This window comes from Antechinus flavipes, chromosome 3 (assembly GCF_016432865.1).
Source record: "Antechinus flavipes isolate AdamAnt ecotype Samford, QLD, Australia chromosome 3, AdamAnt_v2, whole genome shotgun sequence".
NCBI classification, from domain to species: domain Eukaryota; kingdom Metazoa; phylum Chordata; class Mammalia; order Dasyuromorphia; family Dasyuridae; genus Antechinus; species Antechinus flavipes.
Window position 1 is genome coordinate 359,101,341 of NC_067400.1, and position 15,857 is coordinate 359,117,197.

Here is a 15,857-nt window from a genome sequence, read left to right on the forward strand (position 1 = left end):
CTGCCAACAGCTTATTGGCCCAAGATACAGCTTTATTTTTTGCATCCTCAGAAAATCAGTTTCATTGAGATGTCCTACTTGTATATGCTATGAAGTATATAAGGTCTACTCATTGCATCATTCTATCAGCAAAGCTAACCACCACAAGTGGAGTGGCCATTGAGAACCTGACACACAGCTATTCTGAGAACTCACCCACTTAAAGACCTAGGATTAAGAGGGAGTGGTTTGTAAACTCAACAGTAAGAAGACAGAAATCAAAACAAGCAAAAGGAAAAAATACTAAAACTAAAACTAAACAGAAACAATTACCAGAAGGTAGGCAAATGATGAGAATATAAGAGGTTTTCAGGAGTTAAATCATAAATGCACATTCTAATCTCTTTCTGTTCATATAACTACTACCTTAACTAAGCCCCTCTTTCATACTTCACATAATAAACTACTGCAAAGGCTTCCCATTTGGTCTTGCTTCAAATTTCTCTCTGACCCAATCCATTCTCTTATAGAGAATGGATTGCTAAGGTGATTTTCCTTTTGTGCAGATCTATCACTTTCCTTTACTCAATAAACATCAGTGATTCCCTCTTACCTCTAGGATAAGGTATACCCTTACACCTTATATATGATATATATATATATATATATATATATATATATATATATATATATATAATGCCTACTTCTGTCCCTTAACTCCAATTTATTTTTTCAACTTAAGTATTTCTACCCTTCCTACAATCTAGAATCCAAATAAATTATTTTCTTTCCGTTTTTTTTCATAAATGATTCTTTATATCCCATCAGCACATCTTTGAATTAGTCATTCTGCATACCTGGAATCCACTCTATCACTTCCATCTCAAAGAATCCCTCATTTTCTTCTAGATGCAGTTCAAGGATCACTCAATGACTTTTCAAATCTTCCAATCTTAGGGCTTTCTCCCCTAACTTTACTGTATTTATTTTTCATTTATTCTGTAAGTATATATATATATATATATATATATATATATATATGTATTGTTTTCCCAAGTAGAATATATACTTCTTCAGTTTTCCATTTCTAGAACCTACCACAGTGGCTGGCATGAAGTAGGTATTTAAAACATGTTTGTTAATTGATAGCTACAGAACTTCAAGATTCAAATTTTTTTCCCCTCACAACAACCTCATAAAATAATTAGTGTGGATATTATTAACCCCATTTTACAGATAAGCAAACTGAATTTTAACAAGTTGAAATAACTTGCCCATGGTCCCACAAGTGAGAAGTGTCTGACCAAAGAAAGGATAACAGAAGAAATACACCAGCAATAAGAAGAGCAGTTAACTGAAGCACATAAAACAAGTAAGAAGCAGGATCCAGGCTATCACAGCCAAAAAGCCTAAGCCTTGCAGGTGGAGAGACAAATGAAAGGATCTGGCTTCAGAAATGATATGAAGAGGCAGAGAGAAGGAAAACTACTGTGGTTATTCCTATGTATGTGGACACCTTGGAAGACAGAGTTAATGTGAACCAATCAATAGTATATCCCGAACAAAGGCCAGTAACTGATGCTTCATATCTCACGAATATCTGCATCTTGACTTTCAAGGGGCATGGAATATGAATCTCTAAATTTGGTTATTGGTGAGCTTCTCCAATTGAGTGTGAGCTGAAGTGAGAAAGGACAGAGATGTTATCTTCTGACAGATGAGGATGAAAGGACTATTTTACTGATAACAAAATAAAGATACCCTTGATGGTGTTCACTCATTTTATGTAAATTATTCTTTCTCATTTATTCTTTTTGTTCCAAGGGGAAATGCATTCATGAAATTTATCAGCTCAGTCCACTAGGACAATCTCACCAGCCTTTCAGGAATTAGACTGTTCTCAGAGTTGGATGAGACAGCTTTTTAGCAAAATCAGTGGACTGCTGAACACTAGGGATTTCAGATCCTGTTTATCAGTGAACAGATAATAATTGATGCTGTGAAGAAAAAAAAACTTCAGTTTTATTTGTATTCAGTGTCTATTCTTAAAAAGCATTAAGGTCGCTGATAAGAATATAGCTGTGTCTGCATTTCTCCAATAGGGAACAGATTGGTGTATGTGGTAGTTATTGGCAAATGAGCATATATAACTTTCAACTCTCCATTATCTATATTCATGTAGGATTCATGAAAAATGTTTTAATAATTTAAAATTTCTATTTAGATTTCAAATATAATGTATGATTTTTGCAAGAAATTAATCTTCTTCATTGTACAGAATGTCCCAAAAGTTTTAGTGCAATTTGAAGCTATGAAAGCTTTAATACATTAAAAATGTACTAATATATCTTTCATGGGATTTTATTAAAATTAAATTGGAGCTTCTGTGCACAGTGTTTCAAAAGCTATCCCTGGAGAATGCCGAATAACAGGAAGAAGCTTGGTGGGATTTTAACTTTTATTCATATTCCACAAAGATTCACACAATCCAACCCTATCTTGCCTATATGACCTAATTTTCCACTATCCAAAATTAGCTTTTTTGCTCTAATCCTTCTATCTACAATCCCATGGAACATATCAATGGTACTTTAGTGCCATCTTAATACACAATACACATACACATGTGCCATTTATGTATATGCGTATATATGCATCTTACTACATTGTGTGTATATTTATTTGTATCTGTGTATATATATATACACACATATATATATGTGTGTTTGTGTGTACATTTTTATACATATGTATAATGATTTTTCTCCCCATGAGAAATTTTGAAGTTTATTTTGCCCAATGGTTACTTCAGATGTAGTTGAATATGCTCATAGGCAAATTATACATACATATGTGTATATACATATACATATATGTATTATTAACTTGATTTACTGTAATCACCACATTATTATTAAAATAACTGAAATTTATATAGTACTTTATAGTTTCTGAATTGTTTTAATGTTAGTAATTTAACTGAGCTTCAATAACCCTATGAGATAAGTACTATAGGTACCAGTATCCCCATTTTTTATGTTTGAATAAACAGGATTTATAAATGTTAACTGACTTGCCTAGAGTCACATAGTAACATGAACCCAGGTCTTTGGGATCTATAGTACTCTATTATATTACACATTTGTCAAATTTGAGTAGAGTTATTGAGTATGCATTATTTATTTTGGAAGGGAGAAGTAAAATTTAAAGAGATAAAAGTTAAAGGAGATCCTAGGTGAATTTAAGTACAGATGATACTGAGTACAGAATTCTGATACTGGTTCCTTAAGGTGATGAGTCCAAGCCATGGAAACAATTAGGTTCCTTAGATATGGTATTATAAATGCAACATAATGGTGTCGATGGTCTTGAAAACATCAAGGATGGAAAATGAAACATTGTATTCAATAAACTGTTCAAAATATTTTCCACAATTAATGAAAAGGATAAGTAAAATGCAAACAGGATACATGTGTATACATATGTATCTATATCAAAATATACCTGCATATGCATTTATATACATAAATGTGCATATATGTATATAGTCACATATAGCCACACTATCTCAACAGGGATAAACTAAAGAGTTAAGATGAATAGAAACTCTAGATTCAGATTGCAATGATAAGGAAAACTAAACTAACATAATTGCAGAAATCATTTACCAAGGAATGTATAATATTTTCAAGAAAAGGAAGAATCACAAATATTGGATTACAACATTTGAAAATGAAGGAACATGAACTGTGAATCCTGCATTACTTGCTCAGCAAAACTCAATATTTTCTATAAGGATATGATGGATTTTTTAAAAATTAAAGCTTTTTATTTTCAAAACATATGCATGGATAATTGTTCAACATTGACCCTTGCAAAACCTTGTGTTCCAATTTCCCTCCCTTCCCCCACTCCTTTCCCTAGATGGCAAGTAATCGCATATATGTTAAATATGGTAAATATATATGTTAAATCCAATATATGCATACATATTTATATAATTTTCTTGTTGCACAAGAAAAATCAGATTAAAAAGGGAAAAAAATGAGAAAGGAAATAAAATGCAATCAAACAACAAAAAGAGTGAAAATTCTATCTCGTGATCTACCCTCAGTTCCCACAGTCCTCTCTCTGTTTTTAGATACTTCTCTTCATCACAAGATCATTAGAACTGGCCTGAATCATCTCATTGTTGAAAAGAGCTGCGTCCATCAGAATTGATCATGTATAGTCTTATTGCAGTGTTCTGCTCCTAGTTCTGCTCACTTAGCATCAGTTCATGTAAGTCGGTATGATGGGTTTTTGAGAAGCAAGCAGAATGAAATTTTTACAGAAAGTTATATGTAGTTGTAAGGAAGTATATGAACAAAAAATTACTCTCAGCCAAGAAGATATGAGTATCTCAAATAATCAAGATAGGTCAGTTACTAATGAAACATAATAACTATTTTGGTAAACCATTAAAGATTTCAAAAAAGATATTTAAAAAGGCAAAAATTAAAAAGAAATGTCAAAATATAGAAGGAAAGGGGGACATCATAATGATAAAGTGAAGTTAATGTCTTTAATAAAGGAGTTCAGGGGGCAGCTAGGTAGAGCAGTGAATAGAGCATCAGCCTAAAAGTCAAGAGGACCTGAGTTCAAATTTGGTCTAAGACACTTACCACTAACACTGCCAAGCTGTGTAACCCTGGGCAAGTCACTTAACCCTAATTGCCTCAGGGGAAAAAAAAAACTTACAAAAAAAAAAATAAAGAAGTTCGAGTCAAACTAACTCATATTAGTTTCATGAGTTCTCATAAAGTGGTAGAGTTTTGCTTTGAATAGCTCTGATAGTTTTGGATTCACAATAGAAACTATTAGAATGAGAAAGGAAATGTCTATTCCCTTCAGATAGAATAACTGAAGGAAAGACAAATATTATGGAAGCAGATGTTATATAATTTAATAATTATATAACAAAGCAAAAAAGAAGTTATGGAACTCTATAGTATACTGCCTTAAAATAAGCATATTTATTCTAGAAAGATCTAAATAGATTCAAAATTAAAATGCACTCTTATCATTTACCGTGCTACTTCCAAATCATGAAGAGTAGAAATGGTGTTAATGATACTGGACAAAGCTGAATACAAACCAAGTATTAAAAGAGATAAATGAGCATTATTTTATGCTAAAAGTTGCTAAACAAAATGAGAACATATGCATCTTAATTACATACACATCTGATCATTCTGCAGCAAAATTCATAAATGAAAACTCACAGTCTTGCAAAAAGAAATTATTTTTTAAGTATGAGATTTTAACATTCCATTATCAGTACATGACAAATATAAGAAAAAGATAGATGGAGAAAATTTCATGGGCAAAAATCAAAGAATGTGCTCTTTTTCTCCCCAGCATTCTTAAAACTAATAAAAAATGATCAAATGTTTAGGCACAAAGAAAACATGGGCAAATATCAAAGAATATATTAGAGGACCATAATGTAATAAAGCTAGCAGTAAATAGAGATAGAATGGATAAAGAATATAGCTCCCCTCCTTCTGCACTCAACTTAAAAAAACAAGGCTTTAAATAATGGCTAGAAAAAAGAGAATTCTAAAAAATAACAAGAGCAGATTACATAAAAGATAATACCTATTCCTCAAAATGTATGAGATATAGATAAAAGAGGGCTCAAAAGTAGGTTCATAGCCCTTATTTTTATCAATGAGAGAGATAACATTAATGAATAGCCTGCATGTACATGCATATGTGTGCACACACACACACACACACACACACACACACATACACACACACATATACCACAACCTTAGGCAAGGAATAAACCAATAAAAGGAGTTTAAGAAAAATCCACATCAGACTAGAGATCAATATGATGAAAAAGAACAAAATTGAAATGATAAATCCAAGAGCAGGAGTTTTCATAAACTAAAATTAAATTATTAAACAATGAACAATCTAATAAACAAAGGAAGGAAACAGAAGTAAATCACCAAAATTAGAAATTGACAAGGAGAGATTCCAATGAGGTCAAAAGAAAACAAGACAATTTTATTTATCATAATACGTACTTCTATGTTCAGAAATTTAAGGATATATTAAACACAAAACAAAAAAAATAAAACCTCAAAACACTACATTTTAAAGTATGTATGCTTTTGTTTAAAAGGCAATCTTTCAAAATCAAAAAGAAGAAAAGAGCATTTTTTTGCATACTCCTCATGGACATTTTTCATGATATTTGACCAGCTTTCAATCTTGGCCCTACCACTGAACTAGAGGAAAAGAGTGATTAGGGGAAATGGAGAGGGCTTCATGGAAAAGAAATGAGTCCAATAAGGCTGGAAAGCTAATTTTTATCTATGCAACCTACAAGTGTTTAGGAAATGATAGTTTCAAATCCAGCAAAGACGTCTGGAAGAGATATATAATGTAATTAGAGTAGCTGAGACTGGATTAAATCAAAAGAGTGGCTTGAATAACAGACTAAAACACTATGGAATTTATGACAGCAATGAAGCACAGAGACCTGGCAAAACACGTGCAAAATGATTATATATTGGAACAAGAAACATTGAAGAGGATATCAGTAGGTTATCATAAGAGAAGCTAGTTAGTTTGAAGGTCAGCATCAAAACAGTAAGATAGTAATTAGAGGATATTCTTCCAGGGTAAATTCTTTTTTTTTTTTTTTTTGCCTATAAGAGAACCTTGACCTGAACAAGGTACATAAGAAGTCTTTCATTGTATATTGATAGAACATGTTGGCAATGAATAGTGGTAAGCTGAAATGGCTATTGTTCCAAATGCTATAAAGTTTCTTGTTCAGTTATTCTGTAGGAGATCATGCCAGGCTAGAAAAAGTAGAGAATCCAACATTCAAAAGACACTTGCACTGAATCTCACAAATGATGTGTTTGAATTCATTCAAACCTTCCAAAACTTAGTCCATACTCCCTCACCTCATATTTGAGTATTTTAATAATTCATCCCCAACCTACATTTTCAATCCTATTTCTCCATCCTGATTTGTTTAGCTCACTGCCCCTATCTCAAATTGGCCAGGACAATTGTGACATTGGTGCTTTTAATTACAATGTTCTTTCCATCTAGAAGACCTTTTCCCCTTTATTTATGTCTATTGACATCTTATCCCTTCAAAATCCAACTTAATCCCTATCTGGTTCATGAATCTTCTCTGACTACTCTAAATCACATTGCTCTCTTCTATCTCTGTTCTGGCTAATACTTTTCATTTAACATTTATCTATTGCCCAGAACTGTTAGTTACCATGTATCCTATATTTCTTTGTGGTCAAGACCATAATGCTTTATTTTAGCAATAATATTTGTTTGCTTACTATTGCTAGTATTCAGAATAAAAGGGCATGACAATGAAAGAGGAAGGAAAATGGGCAAGAAATGATTGGAAAATATTGAATTGGAAAATATCTTCCCAAAGAAACCATTACTTTGTTGAACCACTAACCTGAGGGTAATTCATGAAAAGAGATGCCAAAGACATGCAGAGGGAGGTCTACAATAACCACAACCTACTAGCTGCTCTTTCTCACTGAATTGTCCCGCCCTGCTGTGATGTACCCAAGTAAGAAACAAAGTGCAGACTACAGCAGGTCATCTTGAGAGGAGACCCCGGCTTTTATCTCAAGATAACAACTAGAGATATTGGAGCAGCAATGCATTACAAGGGGATCAATATCATAGAAATAAGTGACAAAGAGTTGACATAGCAGTTCTAAAAATCCAAATCAATTCAGGTGCCAGTAATAAAAGCAAGATCAAATGACTGTAGGATCAGAAACGAAAAGGCTCTCAGACACAATCTTCTCCGACATTCCAGAAAAGGAAAAAAGACCTAGAAAATTTAATTAATTCACCTAACTTGATACAGGTAATAAGTCATAGAGATAGAATTGGATACTTTCTCTGATTTCCAATTCATTTATATTTTACTGAATCATGCTATCTATAAGACTGAATCTCCATAGAGTCAGAATCAAGGATTCTCAACCTTCTAAATTTATACTTGAGGAAACTGAGGCCCAGAACAGTATAACTGAACTGAATCATACAGGCACTAAGAATCAGAAGCAGTTTTTTGTAGTGACAAGAAATTAGAAATTGAGTGGATGCCCATCAGTTGGAGAATGGCTGAATAAGTTGTGGTATATGAATGTTATGGAATATTATGGTTCTATAAGAAATGATCAACAGGATGATTTTAGAGTGGCCTGGAGAGACTTACATGAACTGATGCTAAGTGAAATGAGCAGAACCATGAGATTATTGCACACAGCAATAACAAGATTATACAATGGTCAATTCTGATGGACGTGGCTCTTTTCAACAATGAGATGATTCAGACCAGTTCCAATGGTCTTATGATGAAATGCGCCGTCTACAGCCATAGAGAGGACTGTGGGAATTGAAGATGGATCACAACATAGTATTTTCACTTTTTTGTTGTTGTTTACTTATATTTTATTTCTTTTCTCAATTTTTTTTCCTTTTTGAGTTGATTTTTCTTGTGCAGCAAGATAATTATATAAATATATATGCATATATTGTATTTAACATATATATTGGATTACTGTCAAGGGACAGTAGGAGGGAAGGGGGAAATTGGAACACAAGGTTTTGCAAGGGTCAATGTTGAAAAATTATCCATGCATATATTTTGAAAACAAAAAGCTTTAATAAAAAAGTTAATAAAAAGAATCATAGACAGGATTTAAATTCAAGAGCTCATGACTTAAGAGTCAATGTTCTTTCCATTAGGGCAGGGGAAGTACCAAATATTTATTAAGCACTTACTTTGTGCCTGGCTCTGCTAAGTGCTTCCTTCACATATATTATTTCATTAGAAAACAAGAACCAAGAACAGAAGCCCACTTTTTAAAATTTGGGGATATAGAAAGGAGTCATGGAAATTGAAACAAAATCAAACAAAACTAGAAGCAGAGTAACAACTGTAGGACAGTTTGATATATTCATCACATGCCTCCATTTATGGAAGATTTGTGAGCCACTCACACCTTCCTTTTCTTGTTCTTAAGGGAGATCGTGTGTGTGTGTGTGTGTGTGTGTGTGTGTGTGTGTGTGTAGAAATATAGCATCTGACATATCCCAAGAGTTCATTTCAGTCTTACCCTTCACTTACCCAAGTGCTGCTATTTCAAAAGTAGAAAACCTCTGGAGGGAGGGAACTTCTCAACTCCTAATGTGTTAAGTGCTTCATGCTTTAGCTCCAGTAATGACAGAAGGTGAAGAACAAGAAAGGAAATGAAAAAGACAAGGAAAGGAATAGTAGGGGGAAGGAAAAGAGAAACATTCTGCATCATTTCCCAATGTTCTTTCCTAGGAAAATCCAGCCAACCCTAAGATACTCAGACACATCGCCAAAAACCAAGAGATTTAGTGTTGCAGCTGCTCCCGTGCCATTGGTGCTGCAATCTACAATCCAGCAGTGACATATGGTTCTTTACGATCAGACCTCAAAACACTAAACAATAGGATCTGCCAAAGCGAAAATATTCATTTCAGAATTTTGGATATAAATTTTCTGTCTCTTGTGTTTAGTGTGTCATTACTAATAGCACATAAAGAATGATCCAAATGTAAAATAAATAATCATTTGGTTTTACAGTGAAAACAGCAGCTCTGCCTTGTACAAGTCAAAACAAAGCAATACAAAATTGGAGCCCAAATCAAAAGGTGATCATCTATAGGAGCTTCAGATGCAATGTTCACACTGTAGATAAATTGCTAGATTCTAATATGTACACTAAAGCCGAATGTTGAAGCAAGATGATGAAAGAATGAAGTCATTTACAGATCCACATGTTGTTCAATATTAGAGGTGGTCCCAAATTATAAATGGCTTCTGTTCTGAAACCTCATTTGGAAGTCAATTACTCAGAATTGATTTTTCACTGTTATGCCATTATAGATGGGATTAAATAAATTTTTAAGCAAGCATCCCTCCAATCTTTTGGGGGGGGTCTTTTCTTTATACAACCAGTGTTCAGCACAGTGCCTAGAATGAAGTAGGTAACTGATCAATGTATGATGAATGATTGATTGACAGCAATCTATTCTAATCCATCTTGCATTTAATCTACACTAATTTTCACTACCTTCTTTCCAGATTAATTATGTTTTTCCCCCCCATGGGAACCAAATAATTCCCTAGAACATTATTTTCAGAAGAAATTTGTAATCAAATTCTTACACATCTCCCCTTGAAATAGCAGGGAATCTTTCCCTCTTTCCCTTCCTTTCTCTATCCTCCTGTAGACATGATAGGGAAGGGAGTCAATGATATTAATAGAGATAACTCTGAGAAGTTAAGGCTACACTCTGAAATTCTCCCATGCCCGAACTCTTCATGCTGAAACTTCACTCCAGCCCTGAAATTTATACATAGGAAATATCTTCTACCATCGAGACCTATCATCTAATTGCATGACTGCTCTGGGAACCTCCATTTAAAAAGGGTTTTCAGTCCACCCACATGTTATTCCTCTCCAGCTACATTTCTAATTCCTTCACCTTACCTCTAGTATCTTTGGGTCTAAGAACTCCCTCTTTTGTCAGTTTTCATTTATGCAATGTCTTTCCCCATTACAATGAATAGGGGGGAAACAGTTTTTCTTTCTACTTCTATTTGTATTTGAAGCACTTACACAGTGCTTGGTACCTACTAAAAGTTTAATAAATACTAATTGATTGACTAATAGTCTCTAGAGATTCCAGAAGTAATAGCTCTAGAGAAAGCAGAAAAGGAATTCTGTCTTTAATGGAAATGTCAGCAAGTGTATACTTCATAGTTTTGGAACTGAAAGGATCTTGCACAATATAATAAGTTCTGGGCTGAGTCAGGAAAACTTGAGTTCCAGTGACTAGCTATGTTACTATGGACAACTCAGCTTCTCTAAGGCTCAGTTTCCTTATGTGCATATCACATGCCACTGTAGTTCCCATTGTTTCAAGGCCAGGTAGGTTATATTTGATGTCTCTTGCCAAGATTCTCTGATACCCTTAAGGGGAGGGGATGATGGTGGTGACTTGGTTCTGATCTCTGCCAATGGTTCCATCCTGGATAGATCTTCCTTCAGTTGTGGAGGTGATTCTTTTGCTTCCTAGTTCCATTAGTTAATAATTAGATTAGCTTTTATTCAGAAATATTTACTTGAAAAGGTATAATCATAAATACAAAAACTTACTCCCCTAACAGATGGTAGAAATAATTCTCCTCATCCTACTTTCCTGCAGCATCTTAATCTCTGGGGAATAGAAGGAAATTATGTTCATAGTTTAGCTCATTTCCCAGAGAGTATACTCCCAGGCGTAAGTCCAAAACCCCCAGGGGGCTTGAGTCCTGGGTACTCTGGATTCTTACAGTTTCCATGCCAGGCTGATTGGCTGTACTATCCTGTCCCCAATCTTGGCTCCAAGGTCACTATGGCTTGAATTGTCACTCAAGGGAGATCATCTGGCACCTGAAATTGAGAAGGACAAACAATATAGAACAGAAACAAACACCCCCAGATCCATTTCTCAGAGAAAGATCAAAAGAAAGGAAGCAGGGTAAAGGAAGCCTTTTCCTTTTCACTGATTCAATTCATTTTGCCACCCATGTTATAGGTGAACTTCACTCTCTGAATACAACAGATAAGAGAACAGCAGAAGAAAAAAAAAGGCAGCTTATCAGAGGAATCTGCATCCCACTCATGTAGGAAGAATGCAGTGAGCTCCATGTTAGGTAAATTGTACATGCTCAAAAGGCTCCTCTGAGGTATCACCATGTTAGAACTGGGCGTGCCCAGTTTCATTAATACAAGATGGGGATTGGACTAAATGGTCTCTTTGGTTCCTTCCAGCTTGCATCTTATATTTCTATGCATTATTTTTAGGTCTTCTAACTCAGATGTCAAACATGTTGGCTACAAATCAGATTAAACTGTAATTGGGAAATATTTAACAAAAATGAATAAAAATCAATACAGATATAGAATATAATTTTACTATGTAGTTTTCTAAATAAATATGTGACCCACTGAGATCCTTCTTTTGGTTTACCAGCCTTCATTTCTATTTGTCACTATTGATCAATCACTTCATTTTTATCGGTGAGAAAATCGAAACCCAATGAAGTTAGATGAATTTCCCAAAAATCACACAGACAGGAAGTGGAAGAGGCAGGATTGTAACCCAGACATCATGGCTCCCAATCCAGGATTCTTTTCATCATACCATATCATGAGGTGTAATGCATGAACCCATTACTCAGTATGAGTAATGGCAGCTTCAAAAATACTAACAGTAAGAGGAAGGGACCCATTCTTATAATACTGTCTCTAAGTATGAAATGTTTGTAAGTTAAATGTTCACAGCTCAAGGATTGTCTAAAGAAGGTTTGTATTACAAAAGGTATTTTCAGAAACATATCATAACAAAGAGAATATATTGATATGTGTTTAACAACTTCACAGGAAGTAGCAAACATGAATGGAAGTTACAATCTGGTGTAAGTCTTCATCACCTCATGCTTGGACTACTGTAACAGTCACGAGGTTGTTAAATTATGTGATAATGAACTGTTGCAGACTAGACTCTTCTTAACAATGTGATGATTCAAGGCAATTCCAATAGACTTGGGATGGAAAATGCCCGTTGCATCCAGAGAAAGGACTATGGAAACAGAATGTGAATCAAAACATAATTTTTCACCTTTTTGTTTGTTTTTTCATGGTTTTTTTCCCCTTTGGGACTGATTTTTTGGTACAATATGACAAATATGAAAATATGTTTAAAAGGATTGTATATATTTAACCTACATCAGATTGCTTGCTTTCTTCAGGACAGGGGAGGTAAAAGAGGGAAAAGGAAAGACTTAAAACACAAAAGTCTTACAAAAATGAATGTTGAAAGCTATCTTTACATGGATTTGGAAAAATAAAATATTATTGAAAAAAATAGTAAAGTAGTTGGTGTCCCTAACTCAAGGCTTTCTCTGGACTAATCCATCCTTCACCCAGCTGCCAAAGTTATTTAACTATGTTACCCCTTACTTCAAAAAATTCCAGTTCCCTATTACTTTCAGGATTAAAGACAAAATCTTTTCTTTGGCATCTAAAGCTCTTCACAACCTGGAACCTTCCTAACTTCCCTCCTTTATACATTTCTTCCCTCCACTTAATTTGTGAACCAGCTGTGTTGGCCTTCCTCACATAACACTCTATTTCCTAATTCTTACTTTTCACTAGCTGTGCCCCCATGTTTTCTGTCCTCACTTCTGCCTCCCAGCTTTCATGGCCTCCTTCCAGACATAGCTCACATCTCACCTTCCACATGAAGTCCTTTCTAGTCTCTCAAAATGTTTTCTGAGGTCACCTTTCATTTGTACTGTATATTTTATATGCATAGCTATTTACATGGTAGCTCCCTCTTTAGAATGTGACTCCTTGAGGATAAAGATTGGGACTTGTCATTCTTTGTGTTCCCAGTACTAAACAAATATCTGGCATTTAATAAGTGTTTATTGATTAATCATCTAATACAACTTTTCTCCTACTTCAAGTATTTTTTTCTACAACAATCCTGGTGGAGGAGATCTAGATGTAGGTTTTAGCAATAAGGAGAATATCATTCTAATTTTAAGGAGCTCTAATTGTTAAGAAAGGTAGTGATGCAATGGATAGAATGATCTTCCTAAGTTCAAATCTGGCCTCAGCACTCACTTGCTGTCACCTGAGCAAGTCATTTAACCCTGATTGTCTCCATTTCCTCACTTATAAAATGATCTAGAGAAGCAATAGAAAAAACTATTATTATCCCCATTTTGTGAAGAAGAAACTGAATCAAATAGAAATTAAGCAGCTTGCTCAGAGTCACATAGCTAATAAGTGTCTAAGACTTCATTTTAAATCAGGTCTTCCCTGTTTTCTAGATCTAGCACTCTATCCACTATCCTACTTAACAAAGCTATCTATCCAATTATTCATTACATGAGGGAACCAAAACCCTGACTCCAGAGATGCTGTGTCTGTATCTAAAAGAAATATGAGTTGAATATTCCCATGAGAGTGATACTTAGAATTTTTTGGCCTATGCAGGACCTAAATTGTTCATTTTCTAGAACCCATGGGTTCACAGTGATTCAGTATTTGGGGTTTGTATGGACTTTTTAGGGCAAAACTGATTTTATAGACACTCAACAGATCTTATATGTGACTTACTGATTCTATGTATTTCCAACATGTAAGTCTACTTTTGTGGCTAACCAATTCCATTAAGCCAGTCAAAAGACTAGGGGTACTAGTCTATGAGCTAGCATTCATTAAAATAGCATTGTTCAAAGGGTTTGAGAATATTCTCCCAAACCAATGGTACAACGATACTAGTGCTTATATATCCCAATTTATGATAAAATCAGATCTTTCCTATCCTGGTGTAATAAAATTAAATTTTTAATTCTAAATGAATTCAATTGTATGCTTAATTTCAACTGGTTATTTTGGGATTCATTAAGATTTGGTGTTGTGTTTTGCTTTGCTGTACTCCTAATTCTGTCAGATAAGGTACTGACTTTTCCTCTCAGCATTGTGTTATCTACAAATATGATCAGGAGGCTTTTTGTGTCTTTAATAAGATAATGCATTGAAAGCACTTTATGACCATCAAGCACTACATCAATATAAGCTATTATTGACATTCAACTTAAAATGTCAAATAAAATGGGACCATGTAATTACATCTACTCTACCATCTTCCCTACTCTTTTTTATCCTTTTCATGAACCTGGAAATAAAGTCCCTTTGGATGACAGCAAGATCAAGGCTATGGCCATCTCTACCAATAGCTGTGGTATAATAGAATAATAAGTCATAGGGAATAAGAAAATTGAAGAATTGAGAAACCAGGGTGTTGGAAGGAATATTGATACATAGCTTGAAATCCCCTCCTATGAAGGCAGCAGTTGGGGAAGAAAGCCTGAGAGTCATGCACTGTATTCAATGAAGAAGAAAGGAGAATGTAACTATGAAACTATTAATTGGGTGATAAATATGAATTGAATGAACCTCAAAGGAGAAGTTCTGGAATGATGTTGGTAGTGAGAAACTTTGAAAGTGATAATGGGGAATAAGGAATAGTTTGACTATTGGTAGTTATTTGAATATGAATACCTACCAGTATAGGAAATGATGGCCAGGAAAAATATGTCATCAGAAGGGAGCAGATCTCAGGGAGTGAAAGAAGTAATAAAGGAAAAAAGGGAGGTTAATATGAAAGCAACTTTGTCACCTATGGCACGGGAATTACAGAGGTTACAGTGGAAGGGTTGATAATATTGGAGTGGGACATTGGGAAGAGAGGGTTTGCATTGATTTGAATAAAAGAGAAGTCAATGGAAGATGGAAAAAAGGAGTTTGAACAATGGCATGTAGGGGTTCAGAATCATTGGGTTGGGGAGAATTTAACAGGCTGGAAGTATAATAATCATTGAAGAAGTTTATCATCAATCTAAATGGTTTATCTGTGGCGTGTTATCATCTCAGGAGGTAGTGGAGGGAAGTGCCTGCAGGAAGTAGTGGGGGAAAGCAACTATTGTGGAAAAGGTATGGGAAACTCAACCAAAAAACCATCCCAGGGAAGCTAGAATACTTCCCTCCCTGCAAGGAACTGGCATGAAGTTCAGAGAATTCTTGTCTTGTCCCTAGAGGGCAGAAGTAGAAACAAAGAGTGGAAGCTGCTGAAGATAACAAGAAAAAAACCCTTCCTCATAAGGGTTACTGAAGTATTTAAGCAGAAGTTAAGCTACCATTTGTCAAAGAATTTTTAGCAGA